Source organism: Osmia lignaria, chromosome 11 (assembly GCF_051020975.1).
Source record: "Osmia lignaria lignaria isolate PbOS001 chromosome 11, iyOsmLign1, whole genome shotgun sequence".
NCBI classification, from domain to species: Eukaryota; Metazoa; Arthropoda; class Insecta; order Hymenoptera; family Megachilidae; genus Osmia; species Osmia lignaria.
This window is the reverse complement of record NC_135042.1, coordinates 869,837-889,238: the sequence shown is the minus strand read 5'-3', so window position 1 is coordinate 889,238 and position 19,402 is coordinate 869,837.

Below are 19,402 nucleotides of genomic sequence, written 5' to 3'. Positions count from 1 at the left end.
TTCTTCTTGTTGTTCTTCTTCTGCACAGCTAAACTGAAAGTGGCATTTCCAGCTCGCAATAGTGCAGAGTTATCTCAAAGAAAGGGGCCACGGTGTTTCTGTATCTCTATTATGTTGGTGCGGCTTCGGAACTTTTAAATATCTTGATATATCTCGAGAACTACCCATCTGATCAAAAAATATCATAGAAGATAAAAAGTAGGAAACTTAATTCTCTACAAAAAAGGTCTCTTAACATTTTGCCATAGCTCGCTTCGTTTCCGAGATATTTGCAGATTTATCTCAAGGGAAGGGGCCTGACGGACATATTTCGAGATATTTCTTCTTCTTGTTGTTCTTCTTCTGCACAGCTAAGCTGGAAGTGGCATTTGCGGCTCGCACTAGTGCAGAGTTATCTCAAAGAAAGGGGCCACGGTGTTTCTGTATCTCTATTATGTTGGTGCGGCTTCGGAACTTTTAAATATCTCGATATATCTCGAAAACTACGCTTCTGATCAAAAAATATCATAGAACATGAAAAGTAGGAAACTTAATTCTCTACAAAAAAGGTCTCTTAACATTTTGCCATAGCTCTCTTCGTTTCCGAGATATTTGCAGATTTATCTCAAGGGAAGGGGCCTGACGGACATATTTCGAGATATTTCTTCTTCTTGTTGTTCTTCTTCTGCACAGCTAAGCTGGAAGTGGCATTTGCGGCTCGCACTAGTGCAGAGTTATCTCAAAGAAAGGGGCCACGGTGTTTCTGTATCTCTATTATGTTGGTGCGGCTTCGGAACTTTTAAATATCTCGATATATCTCGAAAACTACGCTTCTGATCAAAAAATATCATAGAACGTGAAAAGTAGGAAACTTAATTCTCTACAAAAAAGGTCTCTTAACATTTTGCCATAGCTCTCTTCGTTTCCGAGATATTTGCAGATTTATCTCAAGGGAAGGGGCCTGACGGACATATTTCGAGATATTTCTTCTTCTTGTTGTTCTTCTTCTGCACAGCTAAACTGGAAGTGGCATTTCAGCTCGCAATAGTGCAGAGTTATCTCAAAGAGAGGGGCCACGGTGTTTCTGTATCTCTATTATGTTGGTGCGGCTTCGGAACTTTTAAACATCTCGATATATCTCGAAAACTACGCATCTGAACAAAAAATATCATAGAACATAAAAAGTAGGAAACTTAATTCTCTACAAAAACGCTCTCTTAACATTTTGCCATAGCTCGCTTCGTTTCCGAGATATTTGCAGATTTATCTCAAGGGAAGGGGCCTGACGGACATATTTCGAGATATTTCTTCTTCTTGTTGTTCTTCTTCTGTACAGCTAAGCTGGAAGTGGCATTTGCGGCTCGCACTAGTGCACAGTTATCTCAAAGAAAGGGGGCACGGTGTTTCTGTATCTCTATTATGTTGGTGCGGCTTCGGAACTTTTAAATATCTCGATATATCTCGAAAACTACGCTTCTGATCAAAAAATATCATAGAACATAAATTGTAGGAAACATAATTCTCTACAAAAAACGTCTCTTAACATTTTGCCATAGCTCGTTTCGTTTCCGAGATATTTGCAGATTCAGCTCAAAGGAACTGGCCTGACGGACATATTTCGAGATATTTCTTCTTCTTGTTGTTCTTCCTCTGCACAGCTAAGCTGGAAGTGGCATTTGCAGCTCGCAATAGTGCAGAGTTATCTCAAAGAAAGGGGCCACGGTGTTTCTGCATCTCTATTATGTTGGTGCGGCTTCGGAACTTTTAAATATCTTGATATATCTCGAGAACTACGCATCTGATCAAAAAATATCATAGAACATAAAAAGTAGGAAACTTAATTCTCTACAAAAAAGGTCTCTTAACATTTTGCCATAGCTCGCTTCGTTTCCGAGATATTTGCAGATTTATCTCAAGGGAAGGGGCCTAACGGACATATTTCGAGATATTTTTGCTTCTTGTTGTTCTTCTTCTGCACAGCTAAACTGGAAGTGGCATTTCCAGCTCGCAATAGTGCAGAGTTATCTCAAAGAAAGGGGCCACGGTGTTTCTGTATCTCTATTATGTTGGTGCGGCTTCGGAACTTTTAAATATCTTGATATATCTCGAGAACTACGCATCTGATCAAAAAATATTATAGAAGATAAAAAGTAGGAAACTTAATTCTCTACAAAAAAGGTCTCTTAACATTTTGCCATAGCTCGCTTCGTTTCCGAGATATTTGCAGATTTATCTCAAGGGAAGGGGCCTGACGGACATATTTCGAGATATTTCTTCTTCTTGTTGTTCTTCTTCTGCACAGCTAAGCTGGAAGTGGCATTTGCGGCTCGCACTAGTGCAGAGTTATCTCAAAGAAAGGGGCCACGGTGTTTCTGTATCTCTATTATGTTGGTGCGGCTTCGGAACTTTTAAATATCTCGATATATCTCGAAAACTACGCTTCTGATCAAAAAATATCATAGAACATGAAAAGTAGGAAACTTAATTCTCTACAAAAACGCTCTCTTAACATTTTGCCATAGCTCGCTTCGTTTCCGAGATATTTGCAGATTTATCTCAAGGGAAGGGGCCTGACGGACATATTTCGAGATATTTCTTCTTCTTGTTGTTCTTCTTCTGTACAGCTAAGCTGGAAGTGGCATTTGCGGCTCGCACTAGTGCACAGTTATCTCAAAGAAAGGGGGCACGGTGTTTCTGTATCTCTATTATGTTGGTGCGGCTTCGGAACTTTTAAATATCTCGATATATCTCGAAAACTACGCTTCTGATCAAAAAATATCATAGAACATAAATTGTAGGAAACATAATTCTCTACAAAAAACGTCTCTTAACATTTTGCCATAGCTCGTTTCGTTTCCGAGATATTTGCAGATTCAGCTCAAAGGAACTGGCCTGACGGACATATTTCGAGATATTTCTTCTTCTTGTTGTTCTTTCTCTGCACAGCTAAGCTGGAAGTGGCATTTGCAGCTCGCAATAGTGCAGAGTTATCTCAAAGAAAGGGGCCACGGTGTTTCTGCATCTCTATTATGTTGGTGCGGCTTCGGAACTTTTAAATATCTTGATATATCTCGAGAACTACGCATCTGATCAAAAAATATCATAGAACATAAAAAGTAGGAAACTTAATTCTCTACAAAAAAGGTCTCTTAACATTTTGCCATAGCTCGCTTCGTTTCCGAGATATTTGCAGATTTATCTCAAGGGAAGGGGCCTAACGGACATATTTCGAGATATTTTTGCTTCTTGTTGTTCTTCTTCTGCACAGCTAAACTGGAAGTGGCATTTCCAGCTCGCAACAGTGCAGAGTTATCTCAAAGAAAGGGGCCACGGTGTTTCTGTATCTCTATTATGTTGGTGCGGCTTCGGAACTTTTAAATATCTTGATATATCTCGAGAACTACGCATCTGATCAAAAAATATCATAGAAGATAAAAAGTAGGAAACTTAATTCTCTACAAAAAAGGTCTCTTAACATTTTGCCATAGCTCGCATCGTTTCCGAGATATTTGCAGATTTATCGCAAGGGAAGGGGCCTGACGGACATATTTCGAGATATTTCTTCTTCTTGTTGTTCTTCTTCTGCACAGCTAAGCTGGAAGTGGCATTTGCGGCTCGCACTAGTGCAGAGTTATCTCAAAGAAAGGGGCCACGGTGTTTCTGTATCTCTATTATGTTGGTGCGGCTTCGGAACTTGTAAATATCTCGATATATCTCGAAAACTACGCTTCTGATCAAAAAATATCATAGAACATGAAAAGTAGGAAACTTAATTCTCTACAAAAAAGGTTTCTTAACATTTTGCCATAGCTCTCTTCGTTTCCGAGATATTTGCAGATTTATCTCAAGGGAAGGGGCCTGACGGACATATTTCGAGATATTTCTTCTTCTTGTTGTTCTTCTTCTGCACAGCTAAGCTGGAAGTGGCATTTGCTGCTCGCACTAGTGCAGAGTTATCTCAAAGAAAGGGGCCACGGTGTTTCTGTATCTCTATTATGTTGGTGCGGCTTCGGAACTTTTAAATATCTCGATATATCTCGAAAACTACGATTCTGATCAAAAAATATCATAGAACGTGAAAAGTAGGAAACTTAATTCTCTACAAAAAAGGTCACTTAACATTTTGCCATAGCTCTCTTCGTTTCCGAGATATTTGCAGATTTATCTCAAGGGAAGGGGCCTGACGGACATATTTCGAGATATTTCTTCTTCTTGTTGTTCTTCTTCTGCACAGCTAAACTGGAAGTGGCATTTCAGCTCGCAATAGTGCAGAGTTATCTCAAAGAGAGGGGCCACGGTGTTTCTGTATCTCTATTATGTTGGTGCGGCTTCGGAACTTTTAAACATCTCGATATATCTCGAAAACTTCGCATCTGATCAAAAAATATCATAGAACATAAAAAGTAGGAAACTTAATTCTCTACAAAAACGCTCTCTTAACATTTTGCCATAGCTCGCTTCGTTTCCGAGATATTTGCAGATTTATCTCAAGGGAAGGGGCCTGACGGACATATTTCGAGATATTTCTTCTTCTTGTTGTTCTTCTTCTGTACAGCTAAGCTGGAAGTGGCATTTGCGGCTCGCACTAGTGCACAGTTATCTCAAAGAAAGGGGGCACGGTGTTTCTGTATCTCTATTATGTTGGTGCGGCTTCGGAACTTTTAAATATCTCGATATATCTCGAAAACTACGCTTCTGATCAAAAAATATCATAGAACATAAATTGTAGGAAACATAATTCTCTACAAAAAACGTCTCTTAACATTTTGCCATAGCTCGCTTCGTTTCCGAGATATTTGCAGATTCAGCTCAAAGGAACTGGCCTGACGGACATATTTCGAGATATTTCTTCTTCTTGTTGTTCTTCCTCTGCACAGCTAAGCTGGAAGTGGCATTTGCAGCTCGCAATAGTGCAGAGTTATCTCAAAGAAAGGGGCCACGGTGTTTCTGCATCTCTATTATGTTGGTGCGGCTTCGGAACTTTTAAATATCTTGATATATCTCGAGAACTACGCATCTGATCAAAAAATATCATAGAACATAAAAAGTAGGAAACTTAATTCTCTACAAAAAAGGTCTCTTAACATTTTGCCATAGCTCGCTTCGTTTCCGAGATATTTGCAGATTTATCTCAAGGGAAGGCGCCTAACGGACATATTTCGAGATATTTTTGCTTCTTGTTGTTCTTCTTCTGCACAGCTAAACTGGAAGTGGCATTTCCAGCTCGCAATAGTGCAGAGTTATCTCAAAGAGAGGGGCCACGGTGTTTCTGTATCTCTATTATGTTGGTGCGGCTTCGGAACTTTTAAATATCTTGATATATCTCGAGAACTACGCATCTGATCAAAAAATATCATAGAAGATAAAAAGTAGGAAATTTAATTCTCTACAAAAAAGGTCTCTTAACATTTTGCTATAGCTCGCTTCGTTTCCGAGATATTTGCAGATTTATCTCAAGGGAAGGGGCCTGACGGACATATTTCGAGATATTTCTTCTTCTTGTTGTTCTTCTTCTGCACAGCTAAGCTGGAAGTGGCATTTGCGGCTCGCACTAGTGCAGAGTTATCTCAAAGAAAGGGGCCACGGTGTTTCTGTATCTCTATTATGTTGGTGCGGCTTCGGAACTTTTAAATATCTCGATATATCTCGAAAACTACGCTTGTGATCAAAAAATATCATAGAACATAAATTGTAGGAAACATAATTCTCTACAAAAAAGGTCTCTTAACATTTTGCCATAGCTCGCTTCGTTTCCGAGATATTTGCAGATATATCTCAAGGGAAGGGGCCTGACGGACATATTTCGAGATATTTCTTCTTCTTGTTGTTCTTCTTCTGCACAGCTAAGCTGGAAGTGGCATTTACAGCTCGCAATAGTGCAGAGTTATCTCAAAGAAAGGGGCCACGGTGTTTCTGTATCTCTATTATGTTGGTGCGGCTTCGGAACTTTTAAATATCTTGATATATCTCGAGAACTACGCATCTGATCAAAAAACATTATAGAACATAAAAAGTAGGAAACTTAATTCTCTACAAAAACGGTCTCGTAACATTTTGCCATAGCTCGCTTCGTTTCCGAGATATTTGCAGATTTATCTCAAGGGAAGGGGCCTGACGGACATATTTCGAGATATTTCTTCTTCTTGTTGTTCTTCTTCTGCACAGCTAAGCTGGAAGTGGCATTTGCGGCTCGCACTAGTGCACAGTTATCTCAAAGAAAGGGGCCACGGTGTTTCTGTATCTCTATTATGTTGGTGCGGCTTCGGAACTTTTAAATATCTCGATATATCTCGAAAACTACGCTTCTGATCAAAAAATATCATAGAGCATAAATTGTAGGAAACATAATTCTCTACAAAAAACGTCTCTTATCATTTTGCCATAGCTCGCTTCGTTTCCGAGATATTTGCAGATTCAGCTCAAAGGAACTGGCCTGACGGACATATTTCGAGATATTTCTTCTTCTTGTTGTTCTTCCTCTGCACAGCTAAGCTGGAAGTGGCATTTGCAGCTCGCAATAGTGCAGAGTTATCTCACAGAAAGGGGCCACGGTGTTTCTGTATCTCTATTATGTTGGTGCGGCTTCGGAACTTTTAAATATCTTGATATATCTCGAGAACTAAGCATCTGATCAAAAAATATCATAGAACATAAAAAGTAGGAAACTTAATTCTCTACAAAAAAGGTCTCTTAACATTTTGCCATAGCTCGCTTCGTTTCCGAGATATTTGCATATTTATCTCAAGGGAAGGGGCCTGACGGACATATTTCGAGATATTTCTTCTTCTTGTTGTTCTTCTTCTGCACAGCTAAGCTGCAAGTGGCATTTGCGGCTCGCACTAGTGCAGAGTTATCTCGAAGAAAGGGGCCACGGTGTTTCTGTATCTCTATTATGTTGGTGCGGCTTCGGAACTTTTAAATATCTTGATATATCTCGGGAACTACGCATCTGATCAAAAAATATCATAGAACATAAAAAGTAGCAAACTTAATTCTCCACAAAAAAGCTCTCTTAACATTTTGCCATAGCTCGCTTCGTTTCCGAGATATTTGCAGATTTATCTCAAGGGAAGGGGCCTGACGGACATGTTTCGAGATATTTCTTCTTCTTGTTGTTCTTCTTCTGCACAGCTAAGCTGGAAGTGGCATTTACAGCTCGCAATAGTGCAGAGTTATCTCAAAGGAAGGGGCCACGGTGTTTCTGTATCTCTATTATGTTGGTGCGGCTTCGGAACTTTTAAATATCTTGATATATCTCGAGAACTACGTATCTGATCAAAAAATATGATAGAACATAAAAAGTAGGAAACTTAATTCTCTACAAAAAAGGTCTCTTAACATTTTGCCATAGCTCGCTTCGTTTCCGAGATATTTGCAGATTTATCTCAAGGGAAGGGGCCTGTCGGACAGATTTCGAGATATTTCTTCTTCTTGTTGTTCTTCTTGTGCACAGCTAAGCTGGAAGTGACATTTGCAGCTCGCAATAGTGCAGAGTTATCTCAAAGGAAGGGGCCACGGTGTTTCTGTATCTCTATTATGTTGGTGCGGCTTCGGAACTTTTAAGTATCTTGATATATCTCGAGAACTACGCATCTGATCAAAAAATATCATAGAACATAAAAAGTAGGAAACTTAATTCTCTACAAAAAAGGTCTCTTAACATTTTGCCATAGCTCGCTTCGTTTCCGAGATATTTGCAGATTTATCTCATTGAAGGGGCCTGACGGACATATTTCGAGATATTTCTTCTTCTTGTTGTTCTTCTTCTGCACAGCTATGCTGGGAGTGGCATTTGCAGCTCGCAATAGTGCAGAGTTATCTCAAAGAAAGGGGCCACGGTGTTTCTGTATCTCTATTATGTTGGTGCGGCTTCGGAACTTTTAAATATCTTGATATATCTCGAGAACTACGCATCTGATCAAAAAATATCATAGAACATAGAAAGTAGCAAACTTAATTCTCCACAAAAAAGCTCTCTTAACATTTTGCCATAGCTCGCTTCGTTTCCGAGATATTTGCAGATTTATCTCAAGGGAAGGGGCCTGACGGACATGTTTCGAGATATTTCTTCTTCTTGTTGTTCTTCTTCTGCACAGCTAAACTGGAAGTGGCATTTCCAGCTCGCAATACTGCAGAGTTATCTCAAAGAAAGGGGCCACGGTGTTTCTGTATCTCTATTATGTTGATGCGGCTTCGGAACTTTTAAATATCTTGATATATCTCGAGAACTACGCATCTGATCAAAAAATATCATAGAACATGAAAAGTAGGAAACTTAATTCTCTACAAAAAAGGTCTCCTAACCCTTTGCCATAGCTCGCTTCGTTTCCGAGATATTTGCAGATTTATCTCAAGGGAAGGGGCCTGACGGACATATTTCGAGATATTTCTTCTTCTTGTTGTTCTTCTTCTGCACAGCGAAGCTGGAAGTGGCATTTGCAGCTCGCTATAGTGCAGAGTTATCTCAAAGAAAGGGGCCACGGTGTTTCTGTATCTCTATTATGTTGGTGCGGCTTCGGAACTTTTAAATATCTTGATATATCTCGAGAACTACGCATCTGCTCAAAAAATATGATAGAACATAAAAAGTAGGAAACCTAATTCTCTACAAAAAAGGTCTCTTAACATTTGGCCATAGCTCGCTTCGTTTCCGAGATATTTGCAAATTTATCTCAAGGGAAGGGGCCTGACGGACATATTTCGAGATATTTCTTCTTCTTGTTGTTCTTCTTCTGCACAGCTAAGCTGGAAGTGGCATTTACAGCTCGCAATAGTGCAGAGTTATCTCAAAGAAAGGGGCCACGGTGTTTCTGTATCTCTATTATGTTGGTGCGGCTTCGGAACTGTTAAATATCTTGATATATCTCGAGAACTACGCACCTGATCGAAAAATATCATAGAACATAAAGAGTAGGAAACTTAATTCTCTACAAAAAAGGTCTCTTAACATTTTGCCATAGCTCGCTTCGTTTCCGAGATATTTGCAGATTTATCTCAAGGGAAGGGGCCTGACGGACATATTTCGAGATATTTCTTCTTCTTGTTGTTCTTCTTCTGCACAGCTAAGCTGGAAGTGGCATTTGCAGCTCGCAATAGTGCAGAGTTATCTCAAAGAAAGGGCCCACGGTGTTTCCGTATCTCTATTATGTTGGTGCGGCTTCGGAATTTTTAAATATCTCGATATATCTCGAAAACTACGCTTCTGATCAAAAAATATCATAGAACATAAATTGTAGGAAACATAATTCTCTACAAAAAAGGTCTCTTAACATTTTGCCATAGCTCGCTTCGTTTCCGAGATATTTGCAGATTCATCTCAAGGGAAGGGGCCTGACGGACATATTTCGAGATATTTCTTCTTCTTGTTGTTCTTCTTCTGCACAGCTAAGCTGGAAGTGGCATTTACAGCTCGCAATAGTGCAGAGTTATCTCAAAGAAAGGGGCCACGGTGTTTCTGTATCTCTATTATGTTGGTGCGGCTTCGGAACTGTTAAATATCTTGATATATCTCGAGAACTACGCACCTGATCGAAAAATATCATAGAACATAAAGAGTAGGAAACTTAATTCTCTACAAAAAAGGTCTCTTAACATTTTGCCATAGCTCGCTTCGTTTCCGAGATATTTGCAGATTTATCTCAAGGGAAGGGGCCTGACGGACATATTTCGAGATATTTCTTCTTCTTGTTGTTCTTCTTCTGCACAGCTAAGCTGGAAGTGGCATTTGCAGCTCGCAATAGTGCAGAGTTATCTCAAAGAAAGGGCCCACGGTGTTTCCGTATCTCTATTATGTTGGTGCGGCTTCGGAATTTTTAAATATCTCGATATATCTCGAAAACTACGCTTCTGATCAAAAAATATCATAGAACATAAATTGTAGGAAACATAATTCTCTACAAAAAAGGTCTCTTAACATTTTGCCATAGCTCGCTTCGTTTCCGAGATATTTGCAGATTTATCTCAAGGGAAGGGGCCTGACGGACATATTTCGAGATATTTCTTCTTCTTGTTGTTCTTCTTCTGCACAGCTAAGCTGGAAGTGGCATTTGCAGCTCGCAATAGTGCAGAGTTATCTCAAAGAAAGGGGCCACGGTGTTTCTCTATCTCTATTATGTTGGTGCGGCTTCGGAACTTTTAAATATCTTGATATATCTCGAGAACTACGCATCTGATCAAAAAATATCATAGAACATAAATTGTAGGAAATATAATTCTCTACAAAAAAGGTCTCTTAACGTTTTGCCATAGCTCGCTTCGTTTCCGAGATATTTGCAGATTTATCTCAAGGGAAGGGTCCTGACGGACATATTTCGAGATATTTCTTCTTCTTGTTGTTCTTGTTCTGCACAGCTAAACTGGAAGTGGCATTTCCAGCTCGCAATAGTGCAGAGTTATCCCAAAGAAAGGGGCCACGGTGTTTCTGTATCTCTATTATGTTGGTGCGGCTTCGGAACTTTTAAATATCTTGATATATCTCGAAAACTACGCTTCTGATCAAAAAATATCATAGAACATAAAGAGTAGGAAACTTAATTCTCTACAAAAAAGGTCTCTTAACATTTTGCCATAGCTCGCTTCGTTTCCGAGATATTTGCAGATTTATCTCAAGGGAAGGGGCCTGACGGACATATTTCGAGATATTTCTTCTTCTTGTTGTTCTTCTTCTGCACAGCTAAGCTGGAAGTGGCATTTGCAGCTCGCAATAGTGCAGAGTTATCTCAAAGAAAGGGCCCACGGTGTTTCCGTATCTCTATTATGTTGGTGCGGCTTCGGAATTTTTAAATATCTCGATATATCTCGAAAACTACGCTTCTGATCAAAAAATATCATAGAACATAAATTGTAGGAAACATAATTCTCTACAAAAAAGGTCTCTTAACATTTTGCCATAGCTCGCTTCGTTTCCGAGATATTTGCAGATTCATCTCAAGGGAAGGGGCCTGACGGACATATTTCGAGATATTTCTTCTTCTTGTTGTTCTGCTTCTGCACAGCTAAGCTGGTAGTGGCATTTGCAGCTCGCAATAGTGCAGAGTTATCTCAAAGAAAGGGGCCACGGTGTTTCTGTATCTCTATTATGTTGGTGCGGCTTCGGAACTTTTAAATATCTTGATATATCTCGAGAACTACGGATCTGATCAAAAAATATCATAGAACATAAAAAGTAGGAAACTTAATTCTCTACAAAAAAGGTCTCTTAACATTTTGCCATAGCTCGCTTCGTTTCCGAGATATTTGCAGATTTATCTCAAGGGAAGGGGCCTGACGGACATATTTCGAGATATTTCTTCTTCTTGTTGTTCTTCTTCTGCACAGCTAAACTGGAAGTGGCATTTCCAGCTCGCAATAGTGCAGAGTTATCTCAAAGAAAGGGCCCACGGTGTTTCTGTATCTCTATTATGTTGGTGCGGCTTCGGAACTTTTAAATATCTTGATATATCTCGAGAACTACGCATCTGATCAAAAAATATCATAGAACATAAAAAGTAGGAAACTTAATTCTCTACAAAAAAGGTCTCCTAACGTTTTGCCATAGCTCGCTTCGTTTCCGAGATATTTGCAGATTTATCTCAAGGGAAGGGGCCTGACGGACATATTTCGAGATATTTCTTCTTGTTGTTCTTCTTCTGCACAGCTAAGCTGGAAGTGGCATTTGCGGCTCGCACTGGTGCAGAGTTATCTCAAAGAAAGGGTACACGGTTTTTCTGTATCTCTATTATGTTGGTGCGGCTTCGGAACTTTTAAATATCTCGATATATCTCGAAAACTACGCTTCTGATCAAAAAATATCATAGAACATAAATTGTAGGAAACATAATTCTCTACAAAAAACGTCTCTTAACATTTTGCCATAGCTGGCTTCGTTTCCGAGATATTTGCAGATTTATCTCAAGGAAAGGGGCTTACGGACATATTTCGAGATATTTCTTCTTCTTGTTGTTCTTCTTCTGCACAGCTAAGCTGGAAGTGGCATTTGCGGCTCGCACTAGTGCAGAGTTATCTCAAAGAAAGGGGCCACGGTGTTTCTGTACCTCTATTATGTTGGTGCGGCTTCGGAACTTTTAAATATCTCGATATATCTCGAGAACTACGCATCTGATCAAAAAATATCATAGAACATAAAAAGTAGGAAACTTAATTCTCTACAAATAAGGTCTCTTAACATTTTGCCATAGCTCGCTTCGTTTCCGAGATATTTGCAGATTTATCTCAAGGGAAGGGGCCTGACGGACATATTCCGAGATACTTCTTCTTCTTGTAGTTCCTCTTCTGCACAGCTAAGCTGGAACTGGCATTTGCAGGTCATAATAGTGCAGAGTTATCTCAAAGAAAGGGGCCACGGTGTTTCTGTATCTCTATTATGTTGGTGCGGCTTCGGAACTTTTAAATATCTCGATATATCTCGAAAACTACGCTTCTGATCAAAAAATATCAGAGAACGTAAATTGTAGGAAACATAATTCTCTACAAAAAAGGTCTCTTAACATTTTGCCATAGCTCGCTTCGTTTCCGAGATATTTGCAGATTTATCTCAAGGGAAGGGGCCTGACGGACATATTTCGAGATATTTCTTCTTCTTGTTGTTCTTCTTCTGCACAGCTAAGCTGGAAGTGGCATTTGCAGCTCGCAATAGTGCAGAGTTATCTCAAAGAAAGGGGCCACGGTGTTTCTCTATCTCTATTATGTTGGTGCGGCTTCGGAACTTTTAAATATCTTGATATATCTCGAGAACTACGCATCTGATCAAAAAATATCATAGAACATAAATTGTAGGAAATATAATTCTCTACAAAAAAGGTCTCTTAACGTTTTGCCATAGCTCGCTTCGTTTCCGAGATATTTGCAGATTTATCTCAAGGGAAGGGTCCTGACGGACATATTTCGAGATATTTCTTCTTCTTGTTGTTCTTGTTCTGCACAGCTAAACTGGAAGTGGCATTTCCAGCTCGCAATAGTGCAGAGTTATCCCAAAGAAAGGGGCCACGGTGTTTCTGTATCTCTATTATGTTGGTGCGGCTTCGGAACTTTTAAATATCTTGATATATCTCGAAAACTACGCTTCTGATCAAAAAATATCATAGAACATAAATTGTAGGAAACATAATTCTCTACAAAAAAGGTCTCTTAACATTTTGCCATAGCTCGCTTCGTTTCCGAGATATTTGCAGATATATCTCAAGGGAAGGGGCCTGACGGACATATTTCGAGATATTTCTTCTTCTTGTTGTTCTTCTTCTGCACAGCTAAGCTGGAAGTGGCATTTACAGCTCGCAATAGTGGAAAGTTATCTCAAAGAAAGGGGCCACGGTGTTTCTGTATCTCTATTATGTTGGTGCGGCTTCGGAACTTTTAAATATCTTGATATATCTCGAGAACTGCGCATCTGATCAAAAAATATCATAGAACATAAAAAGTAGCAAACTTAATTCTCTACAAAAAAGGTCTCTTAACATTTTGCCATAGCTCGCTTCGTTTCCGAGATATTTGCAGATTTATCTCAAGGGAAGGGGCCTGACGGACATATTCCGAGATATTTCTTCTTCTTGTTGTTCCTCTTCTGCACAGCTAAGCTGGAACTGGCATTTGCAGGTCATAATAGTGCAGAGTTATCTCAAAGAAAGGGGCCACGGTGTTTCTGTATCTCTATTATGTTGGTGCGGCTTCGGAACTTTTAAATATCTCGATATATCTCGAAAACTACGCTTCTGATCAAAAAATATCAGAGAACGTAAATTGTAGGAAACATAATTCTCTACAAAAAAGGTCTCTTAACATTTTGCCATAGCTCGCTTCGTTTCCGAGATATTTGCAGAATTATCTCAAGGGAAGGGGCCTGACGGACATATTTCGAGATATTTCTTCTTCTTGTTGTTCTTCTTCTGCACAGCTAAGCTGGAAGTGGCATTTGCAGCTCGCAATAGTGCAGAGTTATCTCAAAGAAAGGGGCCACGGTGTTTCTCTATCTCTATTATGTTGGTGCGGCTTCGGAACTTTTAAATATCTTGATATATCTCGAGAACTACGCATCTGATCAAAAAATATCATAGAACATAAATTGTAGGAAATATAATTCTCTACAAAAAAGGTCTCTTAACGTTTTGCCATAGCTCGCTTCGTTTCCGAGATATTTGCAGATTTATCTCAAGGGAAGGGTCCTGACGGACATATTTCGAGATATTTCTTCTTCTTGTTGTTCTTGTTCTGCACAGCTAAACTGGAAGTGGCATTTCCAGCTCGCAATAGTGCAGAGTTATCCCAAAGAAAGGGGCCACGGTGTTTCTGTATCTCTATTATGTTGGTGCGGCTTCGGAACTTTTAAATATCTTGATATATCTCGAAAACTACGCTTCTGATCAAAAAATATCATAGAACATAAATTGTAGGAAACATAATTCTCTACAAAAAAGGTCTCTTAACATTTTGCCATAGCTCGCTTCGTTTCCGAGATATTTGCAGATATATCTCAAGGGAAGGGGCCTGACGGACATATTTCGAGATATTTCTTCTTCTTGTTGTTCTTCTTCTGCACAGCTAAGCTGGAAGTGGCATTTACAGCTCGCAATAGTGGAAAGTTATCTCAAAGAAAGGGGCCACGGTGTTTCTGTATCTCTATTATGTTGGTGCGGCTTCGGAACTTTTAAATATCTTGATATATCTCGAGAACTGCGCATCTGATCAAAAAATATCATAGAACATAAAAAGTAGCAAACTTAATTCTCTACAAAAAAGGTCTCTTAACATTTTGCCATAGCTCGCTTCGTTTCCGAGATATTTGCAGATTTATCTCAAGGGAAGGGGCCTGACGGACATATTTCGAGATATTTCTTCTTCTTGTTGTTCTTCTTCTGCACAGCTAAGCTGGAAGTGGCATTTGCAGCTCGCAATAGTGCAGAGTTATCTCAAAGAAAGGGGCCACGGTGTTTCTCTATCTCTATTATGTTGGTGCCGCTTCGGAACTTTTAAATATCTTGATATATCTCAAGAACTACGCATCTGATCGAAAAATATCATAGAACATAAATTGTAGGAAACATAATTCTCTACAAAAAAGGTCTCTTAACGTTTTGCCGTAGCTCGCTTCGTTTCCGAGATATTTGCAGATTTATCTCAAGGGAAGGGGCCTGACGGACATATTTCGAGATATTTCTTCTTCTTGTTGTTCTTCTTCTGCACAGCTAAGCTGGAAGTGGCATTTGCAGCTCGCAATAGTGCAGAGTTATCTCAAAGAAAGGGGCCACGGTGTTTCTGTACCTCTATTATGTTGGTGCGGCTTCGGAACTTTTAAATATCTTGATATATCTCGAGAACTACGGATCTGATCAAAAAATATCATAGAACATAAAAAGTAGGAAACTTAATTCTCTACAAAAAAGGTCTCTTAACATTTTGCCATAGCTCGCTTCGTTTCCGAGATATTTGCAGATTTATCTCAAGGGAAGGGGCCTGACGGACATATTTCGAGATATTTCTTCTTCTTGTTGTTCTTCTTCTGCACAGCTAAACTGGAAGTGGCATTTCCAGCTCGCAATAGTGCAGAGTTATCTCAAAGAAAGGGGCCACGGTGTTTCTGTATCTCTATTATGGTGGTGCGGCTTCGGAACTTTTAAATATCTTGATATATCTCGAGAACTACGCATCTGATCAAAAAATATCATAGAACATAAAAAGTAGGAAACTTAATTCTCTACAAAAAAGGTCTCTTAACATTTTGCCATAGCTCGCTTCGTTTCCGAGATATTTGCAGATTTATCTCAAGGGAAGGGGCCTGACGGACATATTTCGAGATATTTCTTCTTCTTGTTGTTCTTCTTCTGCACAGCTAAGCTGGAAGTGGCATTTGCAGCTCGCAATAGTGCAGAGTTATCTCAAAGAAAGGGGCCACGGTGTTTCTGTATCTCTATTATGTTTGTGCGGCTTCGGAACTTTTAAATATCTTGATATATCTCGAGAACTACGCATCTGATCAAAAAATATCATAGAACATAAAAAGTAGGAAACCTAATTTTCTACAAAAAAGGTCTCTTAACATTTTGCCGTAGCTCGCTTCGTTTCCGAGATAGTTGCAGATTTATCTCAAGGGAAGGGGCCTGACGGACATATTTCGAGATATTTCTTCTTCTTGTTGTTCTTCTTCTGCACAGCTAAGCTGGAAGTGGCATTTGCAGCTCGCAATAGTGCAGAGTTATCTCAAAGAAAGGGGCCACGGTGTTTCTGTACCTCTATTATGTTGGTGCGGCTTCGGAACTTTTAAATATCTCGATATATCTCGAGAACTACGCATCTGATCAAAAAATATCATAGAACATAAAAAGTAGGAAACTTAATTCTCTACAAATAAGGTCTCTTAACATTTTGCCATAGCTCGCTTCGTTTCCGAGATATTTGCAGATTTATCTCAAGGGAAGGGGCCTGACGGACATATTCCGAGATATTTCTTCTTCTTGTTGTTCCTCTTCTGCACAGCTAAGCTGGAACTGGCATTTGCAGGTCGCAATAGTGCAGAGTTATCTCAAAGAAAGGGGCCACGGTGTTTCTGTATCTCTATTATGTTGGTGCGGCTTCGGAACTTTTAAATATCTCGATATATCTCGAAAACTACGCTTCTGATCAAAAAATATCAGAGAACGTAAATTGTAGGAAACATAATTCTCTACAAAAAAGGTCTCTTAACATTTTGCCATAGCTCGCTTCGTTTCCGAGATATTTGCAGATTTATCTCAAGGAAAGGGGCCTGACGGACATATTTCGAGATATTTCTTCTTCTTGTTGTTCTTCTTCTGCACAGCTAAGCTGGAAGTGGCATTTGCAGCTCGCAATAGTGCAGAGTTATCTCAAAGAAAGGGGCCACGGTGTTTCTGTATCTCTATTATGTTGGTGCAGCTTCGGAACTTTTAAATATCTTGATATATCTCGAGAACTACGCATCTCATCAAAAAATATCATAGAACATAAAAAGTAGGAAACCTAATTTTCTACAAAAAAGGTCTCTTAACATTTTGCCGTAGCTCGCTTCGTTTCCGAGATATTTGCAGATTTATCTCAAGGGAAGGGGCCTGACGGACATATTTCGAAATATTTCTTCTTCTTGTTGTTCTTCTTCTGCACAGCTAAGCTGGAAGTGGCATTTGCAGCTCGCAATAGTGCAGAGTTATCTCAAAGAAAGGGGCCACGGTGTTTCTGTATCTCTATTATGTTGGTGCGGCTTCGGAACTTTTAAATATCTTGATATATCTCGAGAACTACGCATCTGATCAAAAATTATCATAGAACATGAAAAGTAGGAAACTTAATCCTCTACAAAAAAGGTCTCTTAACATTTTGCCATAGCTCGCTTCGTTTCCGCGATATTTGCAGATTTATCTCAAGGGAAGGGGCCTGACGGACATATTTCGAGATATTCCTTCTTCTTGTTGTTCTTCTTCTGCACAGCTAAGCTGGAAGTGGCATTTACAGCTCGCAATAGTGCAGAGTTATCTCAAAGAAAGGGGCCACGGTGTTTCTGTATCTCTATTATGTTGGTGCGGCTTCGGAACTTTTAAATATCTCGATATATCTCGAGAACTACGCATCTGATCAAAAAATATCATAGAACATAAAAAGTAGGAAACTTAATTCTCTACAAATAAGGTCTCTTAACATTTTACCATAGCTCGCTTCGTTTCCGAGATATTTGCAGATTTATCTCAAGGGAAGGGGCCTGACGGACATATTTCGAGATATTTCTTCTTCTTGTTGTTCTTCTTCTGCACAGCTAAGCTGGAAGTGGCATTTGCAGCTCGCAATAGTGCAGAGTTATCTCAAAGAAAGGGGCCACGGTGTTTCTGTATCTCTATTATGTTTGTGCGGCTTCGGAACTTTTAAATATCTTGATATATCTCGAGAACTACGCATCTGATCAAAAAATATCATAGAACATAAAAAGTAGGAAACCTAATTTTCTACAAAAAAGGTCTCTTAACATTTCGCCGTAGCTCGCTTCGTTTCCGAGATAGTTGCAGATTTATCTCAAGGGAAGGGGCCTGACGGACATATTTCGAGATATTTCTTCTTCTTGTTGTTCTTCTTCTGCACAGCTAAGCTGGCAGTGGCATTTGCAGCTCGCAATAGTGCAGAGTTATCTCAAAGAAAGGGGCCACGGTGTTTCTGTACCTCTATTATGTTGGTGCGTCTTCGGAACTTTTAAATATCTCGATATATCTCGAGAACTACGCATCTGATCAAAAAATATCATAGAACATAAAAAGTAGGAAACTTAATTCTCTACAAATAAGGTCTCTTAACATTTTGCCATAGCTCGCTTTGTTTCCGAGATATTTGCAGATTTATCTCAAGGGAAGGGGCCTGACGGACATATTCCGAGATATTTCTTCTTCTTGTTGTTCCTCTTCTGCACAGCTAAGCTGGAACTGGCATTTGCAGGTCGCAATAGTGCAGAGTTATCTCAAAGAAAGGGGCCACGGTGTTTCTGTATCTCTATTATGTTGGTGCGGCTTCGGAACTTTTAAATATCTCGATATATCTCGAAAATTACGCTTCTGATCACAAAATATCAGAGAACGTAAATTGTAGGAAACATAATTCTCTACAAAAAAGGTCTCTTAACATTTTGCCATAGCTCGCTTCGTTTCCGAGATATTTGCAGATTTATCTCAAGGGAAGGGGCCTGACGGACATATTTCGAGATATTTCTTCTTCATGTTGTTCTTCTTCTGCACAGCTAAGCTGGAAGTGGCATTTGCAGCTCGCAATAGTGCAGAGTTATCTCAAAGAAAGGGGCCACGGTGTTTCTCTATCTCTATTATGTTGGTGCGGCTTCGGAACTTTTAAATATCTTGATATATCTCGAGAACTACGCATCTGATCAAAAAATATCATAGAACATAAATTGTAGGAAACATAATTCTCTACAAAAAAGGTCTCTTAACGTTTTGCCATAGCTCGCTTCGTTTCCGAGATATTTGCAGATTTATCTCAAGGGAAGGGTCCTGACGGACATATTTCGAGATATTTCTTCTTCTTGTTGTTCTTGTTCTGCACAGCTAAACTGGAAGTGGCATTTCCAGCTCGCAATAGTGCAGAGTTATCCCAAAGAAAGGGGCCACGGTGTTTCTGTATCTCTATTATGTTGGTGCGGCTTCGGAACTTTTAAATATCTTGATATATCTCGAAAACTACGCTTCTGATCAAAAAATATCATAGAACATAAATTGTAGGAAACATAATTCTCTACAAAAAAGGTCTCTTAACATTTTGCCATAGCTCGCTTCGTTTCCGAGATATTTGCAGATATATCTCAAGGGAAGGGGCCTGACGGACATATTTCGAGATATTTCTTCTTCTTGTTGTTCTTCTTCTGCACAGCTAAGCTGGAAGTGGCATTTACAGCTCGCAATAGTGGAAAGTTATCTCAAAGAAAGGGGCC